This window comes from Aedes aegypti, chromosome 3 (assembly GCF_002204515.2).
Source record: "Aedes aegypti strain LVP_AGWG chromosome 3, AaegL5.0 Primary Assembly, whole genome shotgun sequence".
Taxonomy (NCBI): domain Eukaryota; kingdom Metazoa; phylum Arthropoda; class Insecta; order Diptera; family Culicidae; genus Aedes; species Aedes aegypti.
The window spans coordinates 227,377,322-227,390,786 of record NC_035109.1 but is presented as its reverse complement, the minus strand read 5'-3'; the positions used below and the strand labels follow the sequence as shown (position 1 = coordinate 227,390,786).

At 42.2% G+C, this 13,465-nt stretch overlaps 1 protein-coding gene and 1 long non-coding RNA gene across 2 annotated transcripts in view; one reads left to right on the top strand and one right to left on the bottom strand.

Moving 5' to 3' along the window:
• LOC5572987 (pheromone-regulated protein PRM7) overlaps window positions 1–13,465 on the top strand; it is a 303,931-nt gene that overhangs the window by 59,350 nt on the left and 231,116 nt on the right. The window lies entirely within an intron of this gene.
• Window positions 8,822–9,294, bottom strand: LOC110679339. Its single transcript, XR_002502408.1, has 3 exons — window positions 9,255–9,294; window positions 9,121–9,198; window positions 8,822–9,055 (listed from the first exon to the last, which is right to left on the bottom strand). It is a non-coding gene; the product is annotated as an uncharacterized LOC110679339 (long non-coding RNA).

Sequence of the window (13,465 nt, the reverse complement as noted above, 5' to 3'; positions counted from 1 at the left end):
TTTCTTGAACTGACACTGAAGAGCTATTTTTATGTATTTCAATGATGATTTATTCTTCTTGAATAATAAGCCGCTCATTGAAATTCCTTTGAAATTACATTGTTATTGCCCAGTAAACACAAACTCGTATACGATGGCACATAAGAGTATAAATGTGGAGGCGATATACGTACATGTGCCATAAGGCTGAATGCAAAGTGTACGTATATCGCCTCCGCCTTTGTACTCTTATATCCTCTCATATACGACCATGTGTTTGCTGGGTGATGCTAACTGCAGTTTATCAAAACCGAAAATGTCAAATGGCATTCGGTCAAACGGTATCCGTCCAAATGGCATTCGGTCAAATGGCATTCGGTCAAATGGCGTTCGGCCAAATTTTCCGAACTCAGCCAAGTGACACAATGAAAAGTTGATCCAATTGATGAATTTGGGCCCATGGAAGTTGATCACGACATTACGAACCAGTAGCCACTCTCCAACTGCCCTCTATGTCCCTTGCAGTTGCACAAAACTTTATGGCTCATAAGGTATCCTAGAATGCCGTGAAAAGTGTACTGCGATCTGTCAAACTTGGGTACATTTTGGTAATACCGAGGGGCCAAATGCAGTACTAGAAGTGGTACCCAATCTGAGCCCGAGTGGGACGGACCTGGTTCAAATCCACGTGGCAAACAGGCAATTCCGAGAGCTAAATCTTCGTAAGCATTTTTTGTAGACTGAAAAGTGCAATGAAAGAGCAATTGATAGCCATAACAGCCGACCCCAAGAGCCTCAAGACCATTGCTCCCGAAAAACCAAACGATTTTTCCTGAAAAGTCGTTTAGTTGCAACTTGTATAAATTACATCATACCCGCACAACACGGTGAATGCAATCGTTTGATTGACAAGTTTCCTAACATAGAACGCTTTTTCCGATTTAATGAGATACGGGATCTAGCTCAGAACTCTATTTGAAATTCATCGTTCATCATTCACAATTGTTTTGGAATTTATTAGAATTGTTTTATGAAAATTGTTGTGTCATGTCAACTCAAAAGAGTTGCGTAATGGAAAGGCGTTTGGTCATAGTCCTTATGCAACTGGTTTCAGTTGCGTTATGACTAATACCGCACTGCATAATTCAGTGCAGGAAAGTAGGCCGTTTCTTGATAGATTGGCGTGATAAAAACAGCCTATTACGATGAGAAATTGCAAAAACAACAGCAATGCTTTCTCATTACGCAACTGTAAAATGATGGTGTATGCATTCCGATATAATTTCTGATACCCTCAAGTACTCTTCTACGACATTGCAAACAATGTTGAACGTAACTCGTTGCAGAACTCGGTTTTTACAGCACTCGTCGTAATTATCCTACTCGGAAAGCCTCGTAGGATAAATTTACGACTCGTGCTGTAAAAGTCACCATTCTGCAACTTGTTCCCTAATAGTAGTTTACGAAACAAGTTGCAGAATGATGTTCTTACAGCACGAGTCGTAAATTTATACAACGAGGCTTGCCGAGTAGGATAATTACGACGAGTGCTGTAAAAATCGAGTTCTGCAACGAGTTACGTACAACATTTTTTGCAATTTCGTAGAAGACCACTTGAAGGTATCAGAAATTATATCGGAATGTATTCATTATAGTTTTACAATGTCTGAAAATTGTTGTGTAATGATTTATTACGCAACTCAAAAACAGTTGCGTAATGAGAAAGCGTTGCGTAATGGATAATTACAGCACTGGTTTCAGTTCCGTAATGACTATTTCCGCACTACATACTTCAGTGCAGGAAAGTAGGCCGTTTCATGACAGATTGGTGTGATGAAAAACAGCCTATTACGATGAGAAATTGCAAAAACTAATATTACATATGTCACTCTTTACTTCCACCCAGTTTCTATTAAAAATTGACAAATAAATTAAATGCCTTTTCAGCCATGTTGAAATCGATTCCTATTGAAACTGAATGCATTTCAACCAAATGTCCATTCCATCAATCGTACTTTTAATGTTAAAACTTTTAAATAGAACATACTCAATAAAGATTGCAATTCAGATTACTTCGCGTCGAACATTTATTTCCCATTTCCGAATCGACGAAGAAGAATTCCCGGCACTTGAACCTCACTCATCATTCGTCGTCGAATGGTCTTTTTTGCGATTCACCTCGACCGGACAAAAAACCCATCATTTGGCATCGTGAACCTCACACATCAAGAACAACACACGCTCTCATTCAACCCCAACTCGACCGTGTAGCGAAATGGTTCCTCGCTGATGGGGGTCCGTGTGTTCCGTTTGGTTCATGTGGTTCTTGCGACGGCCATCTGGCATCGATCTGTGTTTACAATCGTCATGCTAATGCGAAAGCCGTTCGTTCTACTGTTGCACAGTGGCTCAAAGCTAACAGTTGTGCTAACCAAGCAAAGTTAAGTGGATTGTTACATTTGGCTTGAATGCCCTCAATTTGATTTTTGAAAGTTAAATTTTTATCTACCATGACCCCTAGATACATAACTTTATCTGACCCATTTATTGGAACCCCTCCCATCGTGACAATATTACTACTGGAAGGTTGAAAATAGAGCTTTTGGGTTATGTGGGAATACTATACGTTGAGTTTTGGAAGCATTTGGAGTAATCTTTGCAAGTGTGAGGAAAAAATATCCAAACTTTTTTGCAACCTACTACAAATGACACACAGATTTCGTCCTTTGATGGAGAGGCCTGTGTCATTCGTAAACGAAGATTTTTGACATCCCTGAGGTAACTTAGGTAAGTCAGATGTGGACATGTTGTATAATTTTAGTTCCAAAATTCTGCCTTGAAGAACACCAGCTCCTAAAAGAAGTCTTTACGAAATGAAGTTTTAATAATTTGAAATTTTTACCGATAAAACCGGGAAACACAATATTTCAGTGGCAATCATGGAATTTGTATTGTTGGCCAACTTTTATTCTTATTGCGACAACTGTGCGTTCTGCCAAACGGACGGACGCGACCAGTGGAAGTCGCAACTTGGGGCCCTCTTGAATTTTGCCAGCAGCAAAAACGTAGCATTTAAATAATTTTACGACTGGCGATAGACGAAAGCATCGCACAACCCTCGCTAAATGGCTCCTCCGGGTGTGTCTGCAGTTCAGCTTCCTTTGACCATTCGGGCGGTCGCTGCTGTGTTACCTGCTAGCTCACCGAAGCTAGGGAAGGGAGACAATTATAGGGTCGTTTACCTTACTCTCAACATTACATACACTCACGGTGGTACTCACCTACAGTAGGAGCTACACACGCACGTGTGTTGCGCGACACGTGCCCACCAGTGCAACAAGGAGGAAAAATCGGCAATCAGTGTCGTATCTAGGGGGACTCAAAAGCTGCTCAAACTATCAATTCTGGCTCAACCACAACGGGCGAGGCTTGGCGACTCCTTTGTGAGTCCGGTAACGAAAAGCAAAGTGAAAGTGGCGAAAGAGACTAATCAAGGCTTGCTCTTTAAATGAATGCGCTGTACAAATTAACTTCTCATTCTAACATGCTAATTTATTAGCCATAATCGGCTGAATAGTGACGACACAACACTTTGGGGTAGGGTACTTGCGGTTTGGTACATTCTTGGCAGGGCGGCGACTGGAGGCTCGAAGCGGCAACGGTTGGTGGCAGGTGGTGGTGGTTGATGGCGGGTTGGTGGCGACAGGCGGCGATTCTCCGCGGGTTGGTGTATGGGAGATATCCAGCCGGCGGACTAGATGGTGATAGGCGAACTACGGAGTGACTTGATCGGTTCCACGGGAAGTTTGGCAACTGTCCCACCGTGAACTTGGGTGATGGAATCCTTCACGGACCTGGACCGGGGTGCTGGAGTACGACAGTCCCGATAACGTCCGGAATGGATAGAATGGCTTTGTTGGCTTCGACGGCTTTGTAGTCGCTCTCCTGAACGGCTTGGTGGCACGGAACAATGGCGGTTTTGGGCACAGGTGAAGACAATGGCCAGATGACAAAGACCAAATGTGATGGCCGAGAACAATGACCGACGCCTGGGATCTGAGCGTGGCCAATCCAAAATGGCCGGTTTCGTGCTCCGGATGGAGATTGTAGCACGTAACGTGGGCACCCTTTTCAGCGTCTGTCCGTCCTTGGCGGTTTGGGAGATGAAGATCGGTGCGCTTGAAGTGAAAGAGGGGCCGCTTTTGTCCTGTGGATGAAATAACCACCGCTTGCTCCGCCAAGCAATGCAGAAAAGAGAAAAAGGCCCGCTTACAGGACCTACCCCCGTGATTAGTACCCTTGTGACGTCACTGTGATTTTTAATTTGTACAATATACATGTTTTAACATTAAATTTACCTTTTTCTCCGCAAACTAACACTATTTGTTCTGTTTTATGTACACGTGTGTTTTGGGCTTAACAAAAACCTATTAACAAAGAAATATCAATACCGTTTTTATCCTACTAACAATGCACCTTTTGTGTCACTAACCATACATGTAATCTTCGTTTCTTCAACAATTGTGTTTTCGTTATTATAGCGTATCGTTTTAAATTTTACTTTTACCACCTAATAAAGAGAAACAATAATTAGAAAATTTCACCACTTTTAATTATTCAACTCACAGTCTAAATTAAGTAACAATTTTCCGACGCGCACTACTACTCCCGTTAATGGTTACGGACAGACTAAAGAGTTCGAGCCGAAAGCTGAGCTTTTTAATGATCAAAATGATACGACCGAACACGAAATTAGCCGACATTCGGAATGTTCTGACTGTTTGGCAACCCTTCCAGCATGCGACATCTGAAGGCCAGTGATAAACGTAAGGCAAGCTTTCAGTTTTTTTTTGCTTGCGCTCAAACCGCTGCAAACAAATACCATGCATGACATGTATGTTGGTGTTGAGATCTAATCGGCACTCACACTGAATACCGACAAGAGAGTTACTCTCGCCCGTATTGAGTGGTGATAGTGCACGGTGGGTTTAATGGAGGAAAAAGGACCTTGCGGTGGAGCCGGCAAGTAATTATTGGAACCACCGGTTACATTACCTTATATTCCCCCCTTTTTGAATGCTTCAATCAGCATTTATTTTTCAATCAGAGTTTACTAATTATTAATTACAACATTAATCGATTTCCGATTTATGTTAAATATATGAACCTCTAGGGCCCACCCTGTACTTTCCATTTACCTTCATCGTACTCACGATGAAGAAAAGGTAACTCAATTTTACCAACACTACTGTGTTGAGAACTGTCAAATCGTCAACCTTTATTTACTACTCGGAGCGATCGAACGACGGTGCATGCGAGTGTCTTTTTCGACGCGTTTTCACGGTTTCCGCGAGTTTTCCGGCGTTTTTCGTCTAAATGCGTGTCTTCCAGGAGCAAATTCTGATTGCGCGCGTGTCCAGCGATCGGAAGAGCTATTACCGGTCGAGTTTCCATTGGACTTTTGTGGGATCAGCTGGAGGTGAGAATATGCTGCTGGAGGAGGAAATTTGGAGCTTGGCCAGGTAAGCGATGATACGAGTAGTGTGCAATCGACCACAATCACGACAAAGTGTTGAACCGTTTTCATTTCAATTTTTCTAGATCTCGGGGATCAATCCGAGGAGAATTTCTATGATTTTACGTCCGGACGTATGAATGGAAGGTGAGTGTTTCTCAAATAAAACGACCCACTTGAAGATGTTAATGGATGGTGATTATTTTTAGGCTTCGGGCTTCAGATCACAGACCGAGAATACGCCAATAGGTTTTCCCTTGTCGTCTGCTAGCTCGTACGAGCTCGTTCCCACTCGAGCCAGGATGGTACACGGAACGTATAGGGCATCCAGTTTGGCATTATACGAGTCCGCTGCGGATGACTGTCGGAAGTTCCGCCGAAAAACTCTCTGGCCCACCACGTAGACCGGAGCAGATTGTTTGGAACGTAGATTATAAGTTCTTATATTCTTTTCATGGCATTTTTGTAGGTTTTTCTTAACAGTGGAATAAACTTGCTCATCGATTTTCCCCTTCCTTTCCAACCTCCCGTCCTCGGATACCTCTTCCTTTTCCCTATCCATCCTGTGTTCCTCACCTGTCCCAACTATTTCGTGTCCGAAAAGTACTCGGTAGGGTGAAAACCCGGTAGAGGAGTGGGGAGTATTGTTAAGGCAATGTTCTATTTCGGACACTTTCGTGTCCCAAACTTTCTGGTTGTCTTTAACGTACGATCTGATGCAAGCATTGATCGTGCGATTCAGACGCTCAACGGGATTTGCCTGGCTATGGTGTCGGGCATTTCTCCAATGCTGGACCTGATATTTGGCCAGCAGAGCTTTGAACTCTGAGCTTAGGAAAGTCGAAGCGTTATCGGTTATAATAAACTCTGGAACTGAATATCTTCTGAACCAAGATTCTTCGAGAATCTTGGTTACCAGCGGAGCCGAGATTTTCTTCACCGGGGTAAGTAAGCACCATATCGAGAAAAGATCCATGATTACCAGTAGGTGAGTATTGCCGTGTTTACTGCGGGGGAGGGACTGAATAAAGTCCAACGCCACAATTTGAAAAGGCCTATCAGTCAGTCGTTGTTGACCTGGTTCGGGCATTTGAGACCGATTTGCTGGTTTGTTCTGCCGGCAAATAGTACACTTTCTGACGTACTCTCGCACGTCTTCAATCATCTTCGGCCAGAAGTATTTTTTCTTTATTAACGCCAGAGTCTTTTCGACTCCAAGATGCATTTTATCATCATGTTCTTCAACGAGTTTTGTTTCTCGGAGGGATTTTGGAACACAGGTTTTCCAAGAGAATCGGTAATCCAAAAGGTCGTCTAGTGTTGAAACAAGCTTCTTGAGGACCCCATGATCTATTCTAAAATCTTTGTATTTCTCTGGATCGGATTGTACTTTCCTTTTAAGATCCGCATACCAGCCGTCATCCTCTTCGCAGGCCTCCAGTTCCTCGACGGACCTGGACAAGGCATCGGCTATGATGTTGTCGACACCTCGGCGGTGCAGGATAGTCATTTCATATTTCTGTAGCTCTATGCTCCAGCGACATACGTGCCTATTCTGCGCGGCGTGTGAGGTGACACGAGTCGTATGAGGTGACAATTGTCGACTCGCTCCCATTTGATTAACATTAGTCGTCTCACGTCACTCGCGGTGAGAGCGAGTCGTCTCGACTCACACGCCGCGCAGAATAAGCACGATAGACGCGAGGATGTTCGCCAGCTACTGCGCATTATGTACGTCAGAGCGGATGCATCTGTGTACACGGTAAATTTGCTGCCTTCCACATAGCATCGGAACTTCTCGATCGAATTGAGGACCGCAAGGCCCTCTTTTTCGGTCGCGCAATACCTTTGTTGGGTGGTGCTCAGCTTTTGCGAGAAGAACGCTATAGGCTTCTCAATCCCGTCGTGCGTCTGCGTAAGCACACCGGCGATGGCCGCATCACTCGCGTCGCAGTGTATCGCAAAGGGTAGATTAAAGTTGGGATTGGTTAGGATTGGGGAACTGATAAGAAGTTCTTTTATCCTTCGGAATGACTCTTCGGCTTCGTCGTTCCAACAAACTGTCTTAGGCTTGTTTCTAAGTAAGTCAGTTAGGGGCTGTGTGTACCTGCTATAGTTGGCTAGAAACCGTCTATAATAGTTACACATCCCAAGAAACCTCCTTAGAGCCCGCAAAGACGTAGGACGCTCATAGTTTACAATCGCGGCCACACGATCTGGATTCGGCCTCAGACCATCACGATCCAGAATGTAGCCTAAGTAAGTAACTTCAGTGACGCAAAAGTGGGACTTTTCTAGATTTATAGATAGATTGGCAGCTCTAAGTCTGGATGCCACTTCTTGAAGTAGGGTCAGGTGCTCTTCAAACGTTTTGCTAATGACGATGATGTCATCCAGGTAGACGAAAACGTTTGGTTCCAGCTCACCACCGCCCAACACTCGATCCATCAGTCGTGATAGTGTCGCAGGACTGTTGACCAAACCGAAAGGCATACGGGTGAACTGGAACAGTCCCCTTCCCAACACGGAAAATGCCGTATACTTGCGAGACCTAGGATGCAGAGGGACTTGTAAAAAAGCCTTAGAAAGGTCTATAGTAGATATGTAGTTAGCATGTCCTAGTCTGCTCAAGATACGGTCGGCGTGTGGGAGGGGATAAGAGTCCCTGACCGTACGTTCATTCAGCTTGCGTGCATCCAGACAAAGGCGCACTGTTCCATCTGATTTGTCTACCGGGACCAGACGTAAAGCCCAGTCGCTGTAAGATTTCTCAATTATTTTGCATTCGAGCATTTTGTCCAATTCGTTATTGATCTGTTCCTGTTTCTTTGGAGAAACTGGAAACGGATTTATTCTAGCAGGGGAGAGCTTTTTGGCTTCCTCTGTAAGTTCTATTCTGTGGCTTATCCAATCGGTGGTATCCAGTATACCCTCCGATGCAATTTTAAATTGATTTTTTACAATGTTCAACCGAGCAGTTTGTTCTTCGGTTAATTCTATTTCGGGTTCCTTGGAGACCGGAAAATTTGCCTCCGAGTCTTCATCGACAACCGTTTCTTCAACCTGCACTTCGTCTACGGTAGGGCGAATTTCACTTCCGATAACGTCCGGAATGGATAGAATGGCTTTGTTGGCTTCGACGGCTTTGTAGTCGCTCTCCTGAACGGCTTGGTGGCACGGAACAATGGCGGTTTTGGGCACAGGTGAAGACAATGGCCAGATGATAAAGACCAAATGTGATGGCCGAGAACAATGACCGACGCCCGGGATCTGAGCGTGGCCAATCCAAAATGGCCGGTTTCGTGCTCCGGATGGAGATTGTAGCACGTAACGTGGGCACCCTTTTCAGCGTCTGTCCGTCCTTGGCGTTTTGGGAGATGAAGCTAGGTGCGCTTGAAGTGAAAGAGGGGCCGCTTTTGTCCTGTGGATGAAATAACCACCGCTTGCTCCGCCAAGCAATGCAGAAAAGAGAAAAAGGCCCGCTTACAGGACCTTTTTCTCCGCAAACTAACACTATTTGTTCTGTTTTATGTACACGTGTGTTTTGGGCTTAACAAAAACCTATTAACAAAGAAATATCAATACCGTTTTTATCCTACTAACAATGCACCTTTTGTGTCACTAACCATACATGTAATCTTCGTTTCTTCAACAATTGTGTTTTCGTTATTATAGCGTATCGTTTTAAATTTTACTTTTACCACCTAATAAAGAGAAACAATAATTAGAAAATTTCACCACTTTTAATTATTCAACTCACAGTCTAAATTAAGTAACAATTTTCCGACGCGCACTACTACTCCCGTTAATGGTTACGGACAGACTAAAGAGTTCGAGCCGAAAGCTGAGCTTTTTAATGATCAAAATGATACGACCGAACACGAAATTAGCCGACATTCGGAATGTTCTGACTGTTTGGCAACCCTTCCAGCATGCGACATCTGAAGGCCAGTGATAAACGTAAGGCAAGCTTTCAGTTTTTTTTTGCTTGCGCTCAAACCGCTGCAAACAAATACCATGCATGACATGTATGTTGGTGTTGAGATCTAATCGGCACTCACACTGAATACCGACAAGAGAGTTACTCTCGCCCGTATTGAGTGGTGATAGTGCACGGTGGGTTTAATGGAGGAAAAAGGACCTTGCGGTGGAGCCGGCAAGTAATTATTGGAACCACCGGTTACAGCTGTTCCGAAACGCTATCGCAATGGAAATGAAACCAGAAAAACGGAATATAATGGCAATTTACATAAAAAATGAACGAAACTACATATTCACGTGGTGCTGCTCTTGAGGGCGATTGGCCCTGGGAGAATTATCAAAAATGAAAATGTGTTTGTAGAGCACATGGAATCTAGCTATGAGAGGTCAATCTCATCCAGTTGCAGTCGTTGAAGAATCAAAAAAATTGTAGTACCGTAGAAAAAGGGTTTGGCACCGGTCACGCTGACAACACTGGTTAAGAAGAATTCAATAAAGTTTCAAATCTTAAATTTAAAGCAAAATGAAAAATATATTTGACTTTCTTTTTTTTATTGACTAAAATTTTCAGAGAGTTTTCTGAATGATTTGTCAAATTGATTAATGATTGTTGTCACTAATAATATGCTTTTAAAAACTATTAATCAACCTACACCATATAACAACATTGTATGTATAATGACCATTCAAATTGTATCATCTTAACGGCTGCAAGAACAAACAGATACAAGTTTAATTCTATAAATTAGATTAGAGTTTCATTCTTTAAACAATTAGAAAAAGGATTTGTTTTTGATTCCTTCAACAGTCACACAACGATTTTACACTGACGCAACTACATACACTTCTGTTTTGAGGATCTTTAAATTCGCATCAAGCAGCAAAAACCCTTGTACCAAAAATATGGAAGATTATCAGGCACTTACCCTGAAAACAAGCTTTAATCTTTTCAACTTTTATTTTCGCTAGTTACACTTAAAAAAAAGTACAACATAGTGGCCTCAGTACATACACACTTTTTATTGCGGAGAAAGCTTCTTGTTGTGAAAACTGACGGACGAGAGTGAGAGTCCATGTTGGCGAGCTCAACATAACCTGAACCGCAGCAGACAAGATGTGCACGATGCTCTGCTACCTTAGTCGAGTGGTTAGCTTCCGCGGCTACAAAGCAAAGCCATGCTGAAGGTGTCTGAGTTCTTTTCGTAAAGGAAATTTCCTTGACTTCCCTGGGCATATAGTAGCATCGTACCTGCCACACGATATACGGATGCAAAAATGGCAATATTGGCAAAGAAAAGTTCTCAGCTAATAACTGTGGATGTGCTCATAAGAACACTAAGCTGAGAAACAGGCTTTGTCCCAGTTAGCATGTAATGCCAAGAAGAAGAAGCTTAACTCACACTGACTAGCAACACATATCAATGGTTACTATTCCGTGATTGACCGAAATCAGTGAATCAAAGAATCAAATAAAAGTTCGGCTGGGATTGGCCATAATCTTCTGCAGTGTGCAGTGGCCACGTGGGATTGGTGGAAGGAATGTTAGTATGTAAGATCTGATATTTGGAGGTCGTGTTTACCTCTGCATCGCCACAAAGGATACTGGGAGGGATGTTTGTTAATAGAGAGGATCGTTGGGTCACAGGATTCACATTGATAAGTTAGACCATGATAAATAATTATTTGTGAGATATAAACATGCTTATAAATATAATATTATCAATTTATATGCAAAATTTTCAAGTAGAATAAAATAATGTCAATACTTGAAATGATGAACCATTCAAAGTTTGATGAACATATTGCTAAACGCAACATTCCTACAGCTGTCAGGACAAAGCATGTGCTCTTATATCCTATGAAAAAAAAGAAAGAAAACTCGATTGGCTGGACCTTCACAGAACGCTCTTATGTCGACACTTACAATGGCAAACCATTCTAAGTTTGTTGAATAAAGTGAAATTTTGCAAGTCTACACTTATAGTGTCTGGACTTTTTGATACTAAAACAAACAATAGGAATTGTATCCAAAACAAGTTGGAAACATGTTAGATGGTCCCAAAAAAGAAGCGTCAATTTTATAGTCAATTTGATGATTCTAAGTTTCAAAGTAGATCTTTTTAAAACAATATAAAGGTGTTTTTTTTCTATAAATAGTCATATCATTGAAAAAAAAAACTCATTGAAACTTCCACCCTATCCGACACTATCCATCTTAATGAGAAATGGCAAGAGTTGAACAAAAGTTTTTGAGATCCAGTAAATAACGCTTACATAGTCATTTCCACGATATTAACTTTATCAAAACACACTGCATTTTTTCTTCAGTTACAAAATTGAATAGAAAAAAATACTTTTGGAGAACTCTCATCCCTGCTACTACATCAAACCAAGATAAATCCAACGACGATCGCATCTGTTTGTTTAATTTCTCTTTAATCAATAATCTCTTCTGTTGCGTTTTTTTATTGTGTAAAAACAAATACACAATAAAAATCAAACAATTCTTCGAGTAAGTATTTCGGCAAAATTACGGTGGACTGTATGTCTTGGAAGATGAAAGTCGAACGCTGGTGCTACTCTGTTGAATACGCGTTGCAGCCCATTCATAGCTACATTTTGTCCAAAATTAGTTCGTCGTAGAGGTGGTCGTAACATAGAATTAGCTCGCAAATTCCAGTGGCAAGCACTTATATCTACCTATCCAAGAATAGCGGGGCAGTCGATTCTCCCTTGCACCAGGTCAGCAACTATCATCGCTCTGTTTATGTCCCGGCGTGACTGTAACGTCTCAAGATGGATCAATTGGCATCTACTATAATAGCTTGGTAATCGGTGTGGATCGCGCCAAGGAAGTCGGCGGAGTGCGAAACGAATAAAACGACGTTGAACCGATTCAATCCTTTCAACGCCGTTTTGATAGTGTGGGTGCCAAACCGTCGAACAATATTCTAAAGTCGCACGTACAAGCGAACAGTAGAACGACTTGAGGCAGTATACGTCGGTGAATTCCTTAGCAATACGGAAGATAAATCCTAAATTCCTGGAAGCTTTCGCAATGACGTAGGACATATGGTGCTTGAAAGTTAGTTGGGCATCCAGAATGACACCCAAATCCTTCACATAATCAACTCGTTGAAGTATTTTTCCGAATAACTGGTAGTTGAAATAGACAGGCTCTTTTCTCCGTGAGAACGATATAACATTACACTTTTCAGGATTCACAACCATGCGGTTCAAACTACACCATCCTGCAAAAGCATCCAAATCGTTCTGTAGAGTTATAGCATCACAGATGGAACGGACACGGAGATACATTTTTAAATCGTCGGCATAACTTAATCGTGGCCCTTTAATTACGTAGTTCACATCATTAAAGTACAATAAAAAGATCACAGGACCCAGATGACTTCCTTGAGGTATTCCAGAAGTAGCCGTTAATGTGTCTGAAAAATGTCCTTCCAGTCCGACCGTCAGCTGTCTCTCTGTAAGGTAGGACTTAAACCAACGTAGCATTAGTCCGGAAATTCCGTGCCTTTCTAGTTTTGCGATCGTTATGCAGTCAGATCCGTATAAATAACATCTGCTTGAACACGTTCAGCGAAGCTCTCGGAAACGTGGGATGTAAGACTCAAGAGATTGGTGGTAGTAGATTTCCAATGAAACCATGTTGCTCATTGAACTGCTTATAGTGAGCTATTAGCGGTTCCATTACTACTAACTCAAAGAGTTTTGAAATAGCACAAAGCGACGAGATCCCACGATAATTACTAACATCCTTGCGGTCGCCTTTTTTGTTAACTGGAAAAATGATAGCATTCTTCCAAACCGATGGGAACGTTCCACTCGTTAGGGACAAAGCAAACACATGACGGATAGATAAGAGCAACTGCTCGATAGGGGTTTTAAGGAAATTTGCAGTAACGAAACATTAGTTTGTTTGAAAAAACATAAACATAACGACAAAAATTTGTAATCATGAGCATGAAA